Raw genomic sequence first — 13,682 nt, 5'->3', positions numbered from 1 at the left:
TCCTATCTAGGTGACCGCTTCAATGCATATTAGACGGCAATATAGACATGTACATCAGTGTTTCTCAACCTTTCCCTATTCAAAGCCCCCTTCTTATCCTTGAAATCATGCAACGCCTCCCAAAAGTAAAGCTTGAGTTCACATATAGTACTTTCATCAATCAGTTTCTTTCAATATCAAAACGGAACATAATTTATCCTCAAGATTTGAGGCCATTTCATCGATGCACCTTCTCACGGAAGCTGCAAGAAGAATATGCTTGATAGTCACTGATAGTTCCTGATGTAGCACAGTTGATAATATTTTGGCAATAGCTGGAAGCACCAACAATTCACCCACGGAATGAGGTTTACCACATTTTGCAATTAGCTTGGCTATGTTGTATGATGCCACAAGGCCATCCACATTTGTGGCTCCTATATTTGAAAAAGCAATGGAAATCGTTGGTTGTTGATTGAATTTATTCTTAATGCTTGAAAATATGCCAAATCTTCGTCCTTTTTGTCACTATTTCTTTTCCAAATGTTTAATAAGATAGGAAGGCTTCATGGCCTCGTAGGAAAAACTTTGTTCACAGACAGAGCAAGCACAGTGGTAATTGCTTATTAGATAGAGATTGAATAAAGCCATATCACAAATAGTCCATACTATACTGCATGCTATACTCCACTTTTTCTTACTCAATGAGGCCATTTTTACACTGTTGCTCGAATACCCTAATGGAATCATGGGTATTACCTTATCACAATTATTTTAAGACGCTCAGACAAGTGGCAAAATTTGATTGGCTAATTAGCTGTAATGTGCATTCATTCTGCCACCCGAGCAGAATGCCATCTTAGAAGCGACACGAGTTAGGTGATATTGATCTCAGCTGTAGAATCAGTGCCAACTGCGAACGAGTTCAAATGGTTTGCTATTCATGGAAAAGACTATCAATAATAGCTCAGGAACCAATCAGAGCGCACTCCTCCATGGGTGCAGGGAAAATAACAGACTCGTGTTATGCGACTGTCCATCTGCACACAGCAATGTCCTTCAAGGACATGGCAGTCTTCCAAGTGATTGGTAAGCTCTCTACAAAGTCGTTCAGTGACCCCTTGCCGTCCTCTTTGACTTCAACGCCGACCGAAGGAAGGGAAACGCCCCTCAGGAGGCACTTCCACCCCCGTTGAGAAACACTGGTGTACATGATGGCATAAAATTACAAGGGGATATTCATAGACTAGGTGGATGGGCAAAACTGTGATAGAGAGAGTTCAGTGTGAGTGTGAGGTATCAATTTTGGACTGACGGAGGATAGAACATGATGTTTTCAAGATGGTATGAAGTTAAGTATAGTGGAAGTCCAAAGAGACTTTGGTTTTAGGTGAATAGATCTTTAAAATGCCATGAATAGCTGTGAGTGTTCAAAACTGTTCGAACCTTACCTGGAGTACTGAGAACAGATTTGGGCATCAGCTCTTAGGAAAGATACATTGGCTTGTAGTGAGTACAAAATATGTTTACAAGAATGAGACTTGTAGTTTATTCACTCATGGGATGTAAGCTTTGTTGACTGGTGAGCACTTATTATCCCACCCGAGATGCCTTTGTGAAGACGGTGGTAGTATGCCTTCTTGAATTGCTGCAGTTGATGTTACTGGTTCATCCATCATAAGGTCAGAAGTGGGGATGGTCACTGATGATTGTAGAGTGTTTGGAATTGGCGACTCCTCAGGTACTGAATAGTCCACGTTCAAATGCAACAAGATCTGGACAATTTCCAGAATCAGGCTGACAAGTGACAAGTAATATTTACACTAAACAAATGCAGGGCTATAACCATTACCAATAAAGACAATCTGACCATCATCCCCTGGTATTCAATTGTATTATCATCACCAAATCCCCAACTATCAACATCCTAGGCGTTACCATTGACCAGGAACTCAACTGGACTTGTCACACAAACACAGTGGCTATCGGAGCAGATCAGAGATTAGGAATCGTGTGGCAAGTAACTCAGGTTGTGACTCCCAAAGCCTGATTATTATCAATATGGCACAAGTCCAGAGTCGGTTGGAGGGCAACTTGCCTGGATGAGTGCAGCTCCCACAATGCTGAAAAAGCTTGACATCATCCATGACGAACAGCCTGCTTCATTGGCTTTACATCCACTCCCTCTGCCACTTATGCTCAATAGCAGTAGTGTGTACTGTCAACAAGATGCACTGCAGAAATTCACCAGAGATCCTCAGACATCACCTTCTAAAATCATGACCACTTCTATCTCAAAGGAGAAGAGCAGCACCATCACCTTCAAGTTCCCTTCTTAACGTCCACTTAACAGTCTGACTTGGAAATACATTGCCTTTTCTTCATTGTCAGTGGGTTAAAATCATGGAATTCCCTTCCTCATGTCAGTGTAGGTCAACCTACAACAGGTGAACTACAGCAGTTCAAGAAGGCAACTCACCACCACCTCCTCAACGACAACTAGGGACAGGCATAAAATGCTGGCCAGCCAGAGATGCCCACATACTACAAATGAATAAAAGGTCCATAAGCTGTTGGTGAATCCACATGCACTTAGGGAAGAAATTCCAGGGTTTTGATCCAGTGACTGAACAAATAGTAATATTTTTCCAATCCTGGATGGCGAGTCGTTTGGAGGGGAACTTGCTGGTGTTGGTGTTCCCATGAATCTGCTGCCCTTGTCATTCTGGATGGAAGTGGTTTTACATGATGAATCATGTTAGGCACATATGAATTTGATTGTGATTGTTGGAGGCCAGTCACCTCAGCTCCAGGACGTGTCTTCAGGAGTTCCTCAGTGCAGTGTCTGAAGCCCAACCATCTTCAGCTGCACCATTAATGATGTTCCCTCGATTATAAGTGCAGACTAAGGATCTTTGGTGAATTTGTGCAGTTCATGTTGTTGCAGTGTATCCTGGGTGCCTGGTATGACTTTACCCAGCAGAGAATTTGCCACCCACCCCTCGTATTCCAGTTTTCCTACAGCTCCTTGATGCCACACACAATTGAACATGGTCTTGATGTCAAGGGCTATCACTTTGGCTTCACCTCCATGTTTGAACCAGGGTTGTAATGAGGTCAGGGACCTATGTGGCCCTAGTGAAACCCAAACTGCGCTTCATTGAGTGGATTATTACTTGAAATTTTCTTGAGAATTTAGAAGGTTAAAGGATGATCTGATTAAGGTCTTTATGATATTACCAGGTGTTAGGGCTACCGTCCCGTGTTCGTTTGAAGGAGAGAGACACTGGATCTGATTCAAAATATAAGCTGGTTTAATGAGAGAGACGTACACAGAACATACAGTGAGATATTTACTCTTCACTGGAGAAGGCGCGTTCTGATCTATTGTTCTCTTTGTCTAGCTTTTAGCCCCTCACATCCCAGTGCTACATCCTTATTTGGTAAGAAGCGGTATTCTCTAATAGTATTGGTTCCAGAAGAGATAAGATTCAGTTACCTCAGTATGAGCTACGTGCAATCTAACACGGTTTCAATGTCCTGTTATCTGTTCACCCTCCCTGTGGCCCCATTATGCCATCAGTGTTTCAGTCTGTTCTTAGTGTAACATAATGGCTTACTGTTGTCTAGTGAAGCTAACAGTTTCCAGACTTGCTAGTACTACCTTACGTGAGCACTACCTAACAATAAAGTTTCTGAACACAACCTACCCTTAATAATGCTTCCTAACACTCCCTCCCTTGGCCTCGAAAGAGGCCACACAAAATACAGCAGTTCGCGCGCAGCAGTCAGGACCCGGACGGTCGGTGAGCGTCCCTCTGTCGCTCCTTTGCAAGACCGACCATTTAGCTAAACCTGGCTTGTCTGACTCTAGGGAGACATAGTTATAGGGGATAGGAATCCCTAAGCAGCATACAATTACACAAAGCATTCCGCGCCGCAAAATCTCTACTCTATGCGCCTCTCCAGTTCGCATACAATCGTTAAGGCACAAGAAGCAGTGAAATAATACATAACAGATGTAAGCACTTAAAAGTTGTAAACATATACAAAAAGCCACCTCAAAACCAACAAAACGATTGCTGAGTATGATAACAAAAGCGAAGAGAACCAGACGAAAACACAAAGTGGATGAGTTAGGACGCCTGCAGAATGAAGCTCTGCTGTTCAAAGAACACCCAATTGTACAACCTCCCAGTAAAGTCAGTCGTATTATACCATGACACCTTAAAATAAAATTTCAAACTACTGACATAGTGTCAAATCTTTTTGCAATAGGATTCAATGAGCTCTCCTTCCTTCCTAAAGGGTTGTTGTTAAGTCGGTTCTGGAAAATGACACAAAACTGGCATTTTCCTTCGTCAAAAATACAGTGAATACAATGTCAAACTGTTGGGTCCACGATTTTCCTTATATCAAGCTGCTTTGCAAGCCAGAAACTTGACCAGATTCCCGACACGGATACAAAAGCCAGGCATCTGCTAAAACCACATGACCACAGGCCATTATTCTGAAGGTCAATGCACGACTGTGCCTGTCTTAGGTTGTCCCTCACTCGAGGAATCTTACCCGTCATTGGCTAACCAGTCACCTTCACTTGACCAATAAAAACCCACATCCATTTTACAGCTGTCAAGTACGGACACGGGCAGTGGTAACTGGCTTATTATTGTGAACAGTGGCCGTCGAGACCAATCGAAGCCATTTAGGAATACCAGATGATGGCTAGGAAATCTCTTGAGTGAACAATAGTCTCTTGAGTCTCGAGGCATATAGCACTTCACAATCTCTAACTGCAGCATAAAAGCACAAATTTACCTGTTGTCAATTTGAACGGGAAAGAGAGAGAAAAAAAATACACAACTAGGGGGTCTCTGCACCTCAGCCCTCACATTCTGAGGCCCTAATATGGGAAGGATTAGAAATGAGAGATACAGTTATAAAGTAAAATCATAAGTTGTCCCACGCTTCCCTCTCAGGCATATTTCCTCCATTCCCTCTGATACCGATCTCGTAATCTTTCCATGGGGTGCCCCCATCACAGGCTCCTCCAGCCCCGCTGCCTGGTATGCGGGTGGGGGGTTATCCTTTCCTGTCAGGGCATGGTCGATCGTACGTGTCACAAGCGTCCTGATACATGGTATACAACAACAATCACAGGTAATAAAGATAGCAACAGAAATGCATAAACCAAGGGCCAGCTGTCCCAGCACAGTTCCCCATCTACCGAATGTGCTATTCAGCCAATCTATCACTGGGTTTTTTTTTACCCCCGGCTGTTGCTTCAGCTCAGTGGCTAAGGCTCGGAGTTTTATCAAGGTTTTAGTGAGCTTGCCATCCGGGCCAGTGTTGTTTGATACTGTCCCTCTTTCCCAGCCTCCCATTCAGTAAATAACCCTGTTTCTTCCTAATCTTTCCACTTGCCAACCAATTTTATATCCACCTCAATAAACTACATCTATTCCCACATCCTTTAATTTTACGCACTAATCCCTTAATGAGACTTTGTTAAAAGTCCTCAGAAATTCCCAATAAACACCTCCACTGGCTCCCTTTCGGTAACCTCATTATTTACATCCTCAAAACATTCCAGTAAATTTGTCAAGCTTGACTTCCCTTTCATAAATCTATGCTGACTGTCTCCAATCCTGATAATGGTTCCCAAATGCTCAGCTATTCAGGCGATGGAGGATCCATTTACTGTGTAATCCCACGTATCTTAGGACCCAAATAGAAAAGTACAGCACAGAAGATTTCCCTCCCTGCTGATCCAGAATCTATATTTAACACCACATTTTGCAGAACAGTTCCAAAAGTTCCCCATTTTCCATAAGGACGAAAAAATGTTCAAATCTGTGGCCTTTGAAACAGTGACCTCCAATCCTCATCTCATTTTTAAATGGACTAACTCCTGAACATAACTTTCCTTTCAAATACAGTTTTTCCATGGATTATTCCACAAGTGTTCTCATCACTATCCTTTTTAAGAGCTTTAACAGATCATAATTACACTTTCCTCTGCAACAGCACAATGAAAATATTTAATGATAATAAAAGTACTGGCGATGTTTAAGTAAAAAAAATGACCACTTTCACCTTAAGATTACCTCATCTGTTTTGACTATGCTTTTATACTACATTATATTCTTGATTTTATCATTCCAAATGCCACTTTCTCATTCCTTTATTTTCCTTCTGTTGCTTTTGCTTTAGTCAATTTATTCTTGAAAGCTCAAATCTAAATGTATTTTCGTCAGTCAGACTATATTACCTTGCTCTCTGTTCAACTGGTTGTAAAACATTCTCCACGGTTATCTCACTATTCAAACTGTTTCTTTTAAATGTTGTCACTAAAATAAACATCCCGATGACTTTATCTTTCAGACTCCATTTTTTTTTGATCTGAACCTAATCTGGTCATTATTACCATGTGCTAAGAGTTGAACCTTCAACCTTCAAGTCATTCACTTTTCTGTTTAACCACCTAGAACCAAAACTGGAAACGTTCCTGGTCAGACATGCAAACTGCTGATTAACAACTAGTCCAGGATGCGCCCCAAAACCTTTTCTCATTTGTCGTCTATACAATTAGCGTGTGCATTATCATGATTCTGTTCCTACTTCAAACATCTCTGAATATTAGAACATAGAACATCGAAAAATACAGTGCAGTACAGGTCCTTAGACATCCTCAATTATTTCATTATAGTACCTAGTTCCAACACATCAAAACTGGCTGCACACCCAACTGAACTGGTCAAACAAGCTAACAACTTTCTTCTTTCAGATACAAAACCACCTTTCTGTGATGACCCAGCAGAATTTATCAGAATGCAAACAAGCTTAAGGCTGTTGTCTCAAAGTCAATTCCAACTTATCCTGCTCAATGTCTAAGCCTATAAAGTTTCCCAAAACCTGACCTCCAATGTTAAAATTGACTTTAAACATAGCTATAATAATTGCTCAAATACCACAGAATCACTCATAGAAAATTATTGGCATTTATTGACATGAAACATATCTGAAAGTTTAACTGTGGCACTGATAGAACATTGCTAGATCTAATTTAGTAAGACAAATTTAAATTCAATCCATAAATGCATTTGTACGATTTCCACAGCTTCCATTTTATACTTCCCACCTCTTCTGTTGATTTCAAAACTCAGCTTGGTCTGGGGCCAGGCTGACAGCCGCTGCAATTCCTTCTTTGCCCGCTATGAGGTAGATTAGTTTAACCGATCCTCTCCTGTTCCTCTAAAATGCCCTATCTTTCCACAATAATGGCATCCTGCCTGTGGAGACCTTCGTCTCTGCCCCTGTCGCTCAAACTCTCTATCAAATGCTCCTCCATGTCTCTCCCTACTCCCTTTCTTCCCTGCCCTACATGCTATCACTCGCTGCTCCGGTTGCTCACTTTTGGCTGCATTCTTCCCCTAATTACCTCATCAACCGCAGCTACCATCATTTACGCGTTCTGCTCCTGTCACTCGCCCTTTCTCTCTTTACAAACACTTTCTGTGCCCCTCCTAACAATGCGTGATGACAAAATGTTCAAGAACAAACCTTTCAGCTCAGTGAGTAAACTTAGAAGCTGAGCTACATATCTTCTCAAAAAACTGCAAATACACTTCCTTTCTGAAAGATAGTCCTAATTTACTAAACTAGGCAAAATTCACCTGTGATCTGTTGTTGAATCTCAGAAGAGATTAGCGTCTGGTATTTGTACTGTAACCCATACCCATTATCCATTCACAAATTAATTACAGACCCATAAGCTCCTCCTTCAACAGGGGTACAGTCATCTTCCAGTTTTTTGAAATCTTGTACTGAATTCATATCCAGTACTTAATAGTGAACAAGGGGAATAAGTCTCTTACTCTTAACCACAACTAAAATTTAGTGAATGAAAAGGCTAAAGTTAATCATAGCTGTCTGTGTACAGCCTACTAGGTATGTGTCCAGATGTTCAATAACGAAGACCTGTTCAAAGTATTAAAAAGGTTTTAGCCACCATCAGATCTGCATAAATGAAAAAATGAAGAGAAAGTGCTTGACTTGAAGTCTGTAGGAATATAAATGCAACATTTTAGTACATAGTGTTATATTACCAATATGGAAAAATCTATCTGATTTCTTATCTCATCTTTCCTAGAACCGTCATAACCAGGTTTGGAATTGTGGAATTAAAATTAGGTGTTTGACCACAGTTGTATTAGGCATTGGCACAAAATCTGCGTGACCAGGACTGAATCCCTCCTGTTAGTGAATAGCTGTGAAAAGTACTATAAAACAACCAGAAATTTAAATCCAGACTTTATAATACAAAAATATAATATTACTCTATCATCCAAGCATCCTTAAGACTAAAAATTTATTCCTCTTCAGAAAATCCCATTTCCCTCTAGAACTAAATTTCGAATCAACCTTGTGCAAACAAACCATTTAGCAAAATTGATACCATAATGATTTCATTCACTGTAGAGTGCGAAGCTTGAATAGATAGAGTTTCAACACCCATTCCACGCAATAAGCTCAGCTCAGAATCTAAGCAAAACCGATGGCAGAATATTGGCATCTCAAAATCATTGATTACTGAGGCTAAAGCAGAAGCACGATGGATCATGTAGAAAATTCTTGCCTGCAGGTCTTAGAAAAGACAGACATAGAGACCTACTAAACTTCACCCACAAAACTAAATATTAAATTGAGAGAGAAAAAAAAATGCTGTTTGATTATTTTGATAAACTGCGAACAACTCCGGATGGTGCAAATGTCTTGTTAACACAAACAAAAGATCGAGAAAATAGAAAAAATAACAAAATGCATTGAAGTAGAAAACCATCTGGAGAGGCAGGGAGGAAAGAACAGCAGCAGGTTTCACTTTCCGTAACACCATGCCTTCAACAGACGAGCGCTCCAGTATCCCCATATAAGTTTCCTTTTTTCCTTAGTAAATAGTATATTTAAATTAGACATTAAACCAGCCCACATATACATACTGGGTTTTTATCATAGATTAATCTGTTCTGAAAATCCTATCAAATTCTCAACCAAGACCGTTATTTCCTCTTATATGTCCCCACTAGTGAGGGGAACACACACTCACCTTATCTCCTCGTTTTCTATCGGTACTTTCCAAAGGGGACAAATCATTACGTTCTTCCATTTTCCTTTCTTCTAAGAAATATTGCAATGTCCTTAGATTCCCATATCCTTAAACACCAATTTACCAATTCATGCTTGTCTTACTTTAATGCCTGTAACTAACTTGTAAGCATATTTATATTTACGTCCATTCATCCAGTATTCAATTTTCAAAATGTAAATGCATACAGTTACCAATGTTGAAGACCATTGTGATCACTCAGTTTTAGTTCCCCATTTTAGATCCAAAATTAGTTTTCTTAAGTACTGCTGGTCAATCATTACTCAATTAAAATACTTTAGGTCGTAAAAATAATCAGAGCTGTCTTACAACAATTTGTCAATTCAAGTTAAAAACTTCTAACGCATGCACAATGGGCGAATCCAAGGTCACAGATAATAACCATGGAAACATTCGTTTTTAACAATTACCCACTGTCGAACGAAACTTCGACTGTCCTTCATATATTGCTTTTATGTAAAAATAAAAGAGGTTAGTAAGAAAAGTAGTTAGGGAGTCATGACTCATAAAAGAACAGAAGTTATTAGCCTTAAAAAATCATGTTAAGCTCACATAAAAAGAAATCACTTTAAACAGCAGTCCTGGAACTCGAGCTCTAGAAACAAAAAACAAGAATTCAATCACCAAGCAAACAGATGCATCTAAATCATGTTAAGTTAACATAAAACGAAATCACTTTAAACAGCAGTCCTGGAATTCAAGCTCTAGAAACAAAACTTACTCATTCAATCACCAACAAACCAATGTGCATTCAAACCAAATCACAAAGGGTTAAATGTTTTGCTAGCTATACACGCGCTCTCTCTCTGTTTGCACAGTCCTTTGTGAATCCCCTTACCCCTAACCCTTATTCCTCGCAATCCTTCTATCTATCCTTCTCTCTTGGTTTCTCTTCCCTTTGTCTCCTTCACCTTCCCTTTTGCTTTATCTATCTCTGTTTGTTCTGAAGCTTCAGTTTGTTATTTTGGTTAAAAGAAAAATTAACTCTGTCTGCAACTTGACCATGAAGTCACTGTCAACATAATACTGGGTCCAGGGCACTACATATTTTGGCTCTATATTGTTTTAATTTTAAAAATATCTCAATGTCGCTTATACAACTGTGAATTAAACTCAATGGGAGTTCTCTAGCCAATCAGAGCCCTCCATTGCTGAATGGGAGTTCCTCGTCCAATAGAAAAAAAACACACACACAGACCTGGCTGCCGCCGTCCATTGAAAAAAAGATCACAGAAATTCACACCCACTTGAGAAAAGCAATCAAACCGCCAGCTGTGCAAACAGAAACCCCTTGAAAAAAATCATTATAAACCACAAGCAATTTCACCCCGGTGGCAATGGAAACCAGAGAGAAAAAAATTGGAAGTCAGTGACTGCCCAGACCATGCAGTATTTATACATTAAAACATATTCACAATTTATTTGGAAGTTGTACTTGCTATGAACTGACACAGGGAGGACATAAAAGGGAACTTTATAGGTTCAGGAATTATACCAAAGTTCAAAGGTTTTTTTTGTAACGTTTTAAAAACTTTACTCACGCAAAATAGAGTGTCTGAGCTATAGCCAAATCCCACAATACAAATACTATAATCTCTGGAATAGAAATTGCTTCGCTTATAATCCTTATCTACAGTGACTGCAGCTTTAATATTTTATTTTGAAAATGAATCAACAATTAGTAATTTAGAACATTAATTATTAAAATCAGTTTGCATTTCATCACAGATTACTAAATTCCATATTAATTTAGTTGCATTATTGTCTTTATTCCTACAACACAGATATTTCACGCTTTTTGGACCCTATCCAATAAGATGCACTCTAAACAAGATATTTCTTTTTAATATTAATTTGTTTTCCGACGTGTTACCTGGTGTGATAAATTTTGAGCACAATTACCTGCTGTCTCTTCTATATTTATAAGAACATTAGAAGAGTTGGATGGAAAAACTCTTTTTCTACTAGAACATATTCAAATTCACAAAAAAATTGCCAATACAAATAGTAATAAGTTTTACTTGGTATTTACATCATTTGTTATTCTAAATATGTACATTATGTATATCTGTATTTACAAGAAGGTTTATACAAAGTGCATAAACCGCATCTCATCAGGCTTTTTCAAAAAAATGCATAATCTTAGGGTCATGGAAATGAGAGATTCCTTGCAATCCCCACCTGTACTCCTCGGAGTACAATAAATCTAGTATTCCTTACATTTTTTTTTATATTCTTTGCCGAGATCCAAAAAACTCTTTTCTGCCTCTCCTGCCCTCTGGGGTCTTCTTTCATAACACCTCATTACTCTTTCACTTGCATAGTTGATTTGAAAGCCTGCCCCCCCCCCTTTGTTTCTGTTTCTATCTTTCTTTGTCACTATCTCCGTCGTTTCCCACTGTAAGCTGTTGTCAAAAATAAATTTTCCTGCTGTCCACCCTTTAATACTTTCATTTAAACATAAAAATTTCTCCCAAAAAAAAATGGGGATCAACCTTATCAGATACCACCTAATCTTTTCTTCCTCTCTCAATATCTATTAAAATTCTATCCTGAAAGAAAATCACGTTAAGCATTCATGAAATTATAATCAAAAATAGCACACTGAATCAAATGACAGACAACAAGTTTTAAACATAAAACTATTACCAAACAGATGAAGTCAAGCCAAAGCACAAAGTGTTAAACTGCTTGTTAGCTGACAATGCCTTCAGCCAGTCTCTCTCTTTCACACAAACACACTGCCGGCGCATGCAGCATTCACACTCTCTCTCTCTCTCTCTCTAGGGCAACAATGCAAACTTCTCTGACAGACTTCCACACACAAACTCTTCTTCTCCCACACACTTTTACTAACACCACAATACTTGTACACACATACACACACCACACAGTCGCTCTTGTCAATAAATCTGTGTCTGTCACTGTCCCCGGTCCGCTGTCTTTTGTCTCACGCTCCACCACGGAACTCCTGGGTGTCGGGCGCACGAATGCACCACCTCGACTCCCGACCAAAACCAGTCCCGATCAGCGCTCGTTCTCCGGTCAAGGGAAGTATATTTTTTACTCACCGGTCCTTAGTGCAAGGGGGAAGCCTACGCTTAACCTGACTTCGTTCTGCGCGAGGGGAAGCATACGCTTAACCCGACTTCGTACTGCGCGGGGGGGAAGCATACGCTTAACCCGACTTCATTCTGCGCGGGGTAAAGCCTAAGCTTTACCCATAACAATACTTTCAGCGCCCACAAAGAGGATTTTTCTCTTTAAAACACTAACCACCTCTAGGAATTTCAGTGCCCACCTAGAGGACTTTTTTTTTAAACACTACCCACCTCTAGGACTTGCAGTGCACACCTAGAGGACTTTTTTTTAAAACACTACCCACCTCTAGGACTTTCAGTGCCCACCTAGAGGACTTTTTTTTTTAAAACAATAATACTCACCACCCCTAGGACTTTCAGAAACCGCGCGGCCGGGATAACCCTTCACCTAGGGGACTTTTCTTCATAAATAAACGGTCTGACTCTCTCTCGGGCTGCCAAGCCCACAATTTTGGTTGACAAAGAGTTGTGAGACACCGAGCAAATAAGAATTTAGCGTATTCAAATCCCTACTGGAAATCTTTTTTGAAAAAGGCGCCTCCGAGCCTGATTAGAAGTGGCCGGCCATTCAGCGACCTCTCAATCCCTGCCAATAGGCGTGTCTCCACTCCCTTCACACGTTCGGGGTCACCAAAACTGTTAGGACGGAGCTACCGTCCCCGGTGATCGTTTGAAGGAGAGAAACACTGGATCTGATTCAAAATATAAGCTTTTACTGAGAGAGAGACGTACACAAAAATACAGTGAGATGTTTACTGCTCACTGGAGAAAGCGCCTTCTGAAATCTTTCCAAAAGCCCCTGCTTGATATATTGTTCGCTAAGCTAACGCTACGTAATCACTCACACACATGATCTCTCACAGACAAAGGCCTCCTGTGAACAGGCCTCGGCCTTGGCAGGTATCCACGAGATGGTCTGTCTTGTAAACAAGGTCTCCGAGTAAAGGCTGCCATTGTATTGGTCTGACCTTGGTAGTCCAGCTGCACAGGCAGTTTCGGTAAACAGTCCAAACAGCAGCTCCGCAGCGCCCCCCGATTTCCCAAGCAGCAACTACAGGTCTACCCTCCCGAGGCGTATTAGATATACATCCCAACACCAGGAAGGAATCTTTTTGTACCCACAGTCTGAGATGGTCAGAGATGATGGGAAGCATGCCCGCAATGTTTAAAAACAGAACAGACCTTTTCACTGCTGGCGCCCACCATCGTGTACCCACCAGAGGGAGTAGGCTTCACACAACTGCATTTAACACATGATTGCTCACTCAGGTTTCTGAGGGTTTATGCACTCAGCATGACAGCCCACTGAATCTGACCTGAAGCTTGAGGTGTGACGGCCCTGACATCATCAGGTCTCCCTGGCAGTAGTTTGTGGTCCATTTATATTTCAAATTGATGTACTCAAAGGTATTGGTGGAACTTTCTCACACAAAGGA

General features: G+C 40.5%; 1 gene segment (V, D, J or C); it reads right to left on the bottom strand.

The window, feature by feature from the left end:
• LOC132808806 (Ig heavy chain C region-like) overlaps nucleotides 1–13,682 on the bottom strand; it is a 76,044-nt gene that overhangs the window by 8,022 nt on the left and 54,340 nt on the right.

This window comes from Hemiscyllium ocellatum, assembly GCF_020745735.1.
Source record: "Hemiscyllium ocellatum isolate sHemOce1 chromosome 40 unlocalized genomic scaffold, sHemOce1.pat.X.cur. SUPER_40_unloc_1, whole genome shotgun sequence".
Lineage (NCBI taxonomy): Eukaryota > Metazoa > Chordata > Chondrichthyes > Orectolobiformes > Hemiscylliidae > Hemiscyllium > Hemiscyllium ocellatum.
Note: the sequence above shows the minus strand (reverse complement) of the source record. Positions and strands in the feature narration are given on the sequence as shown.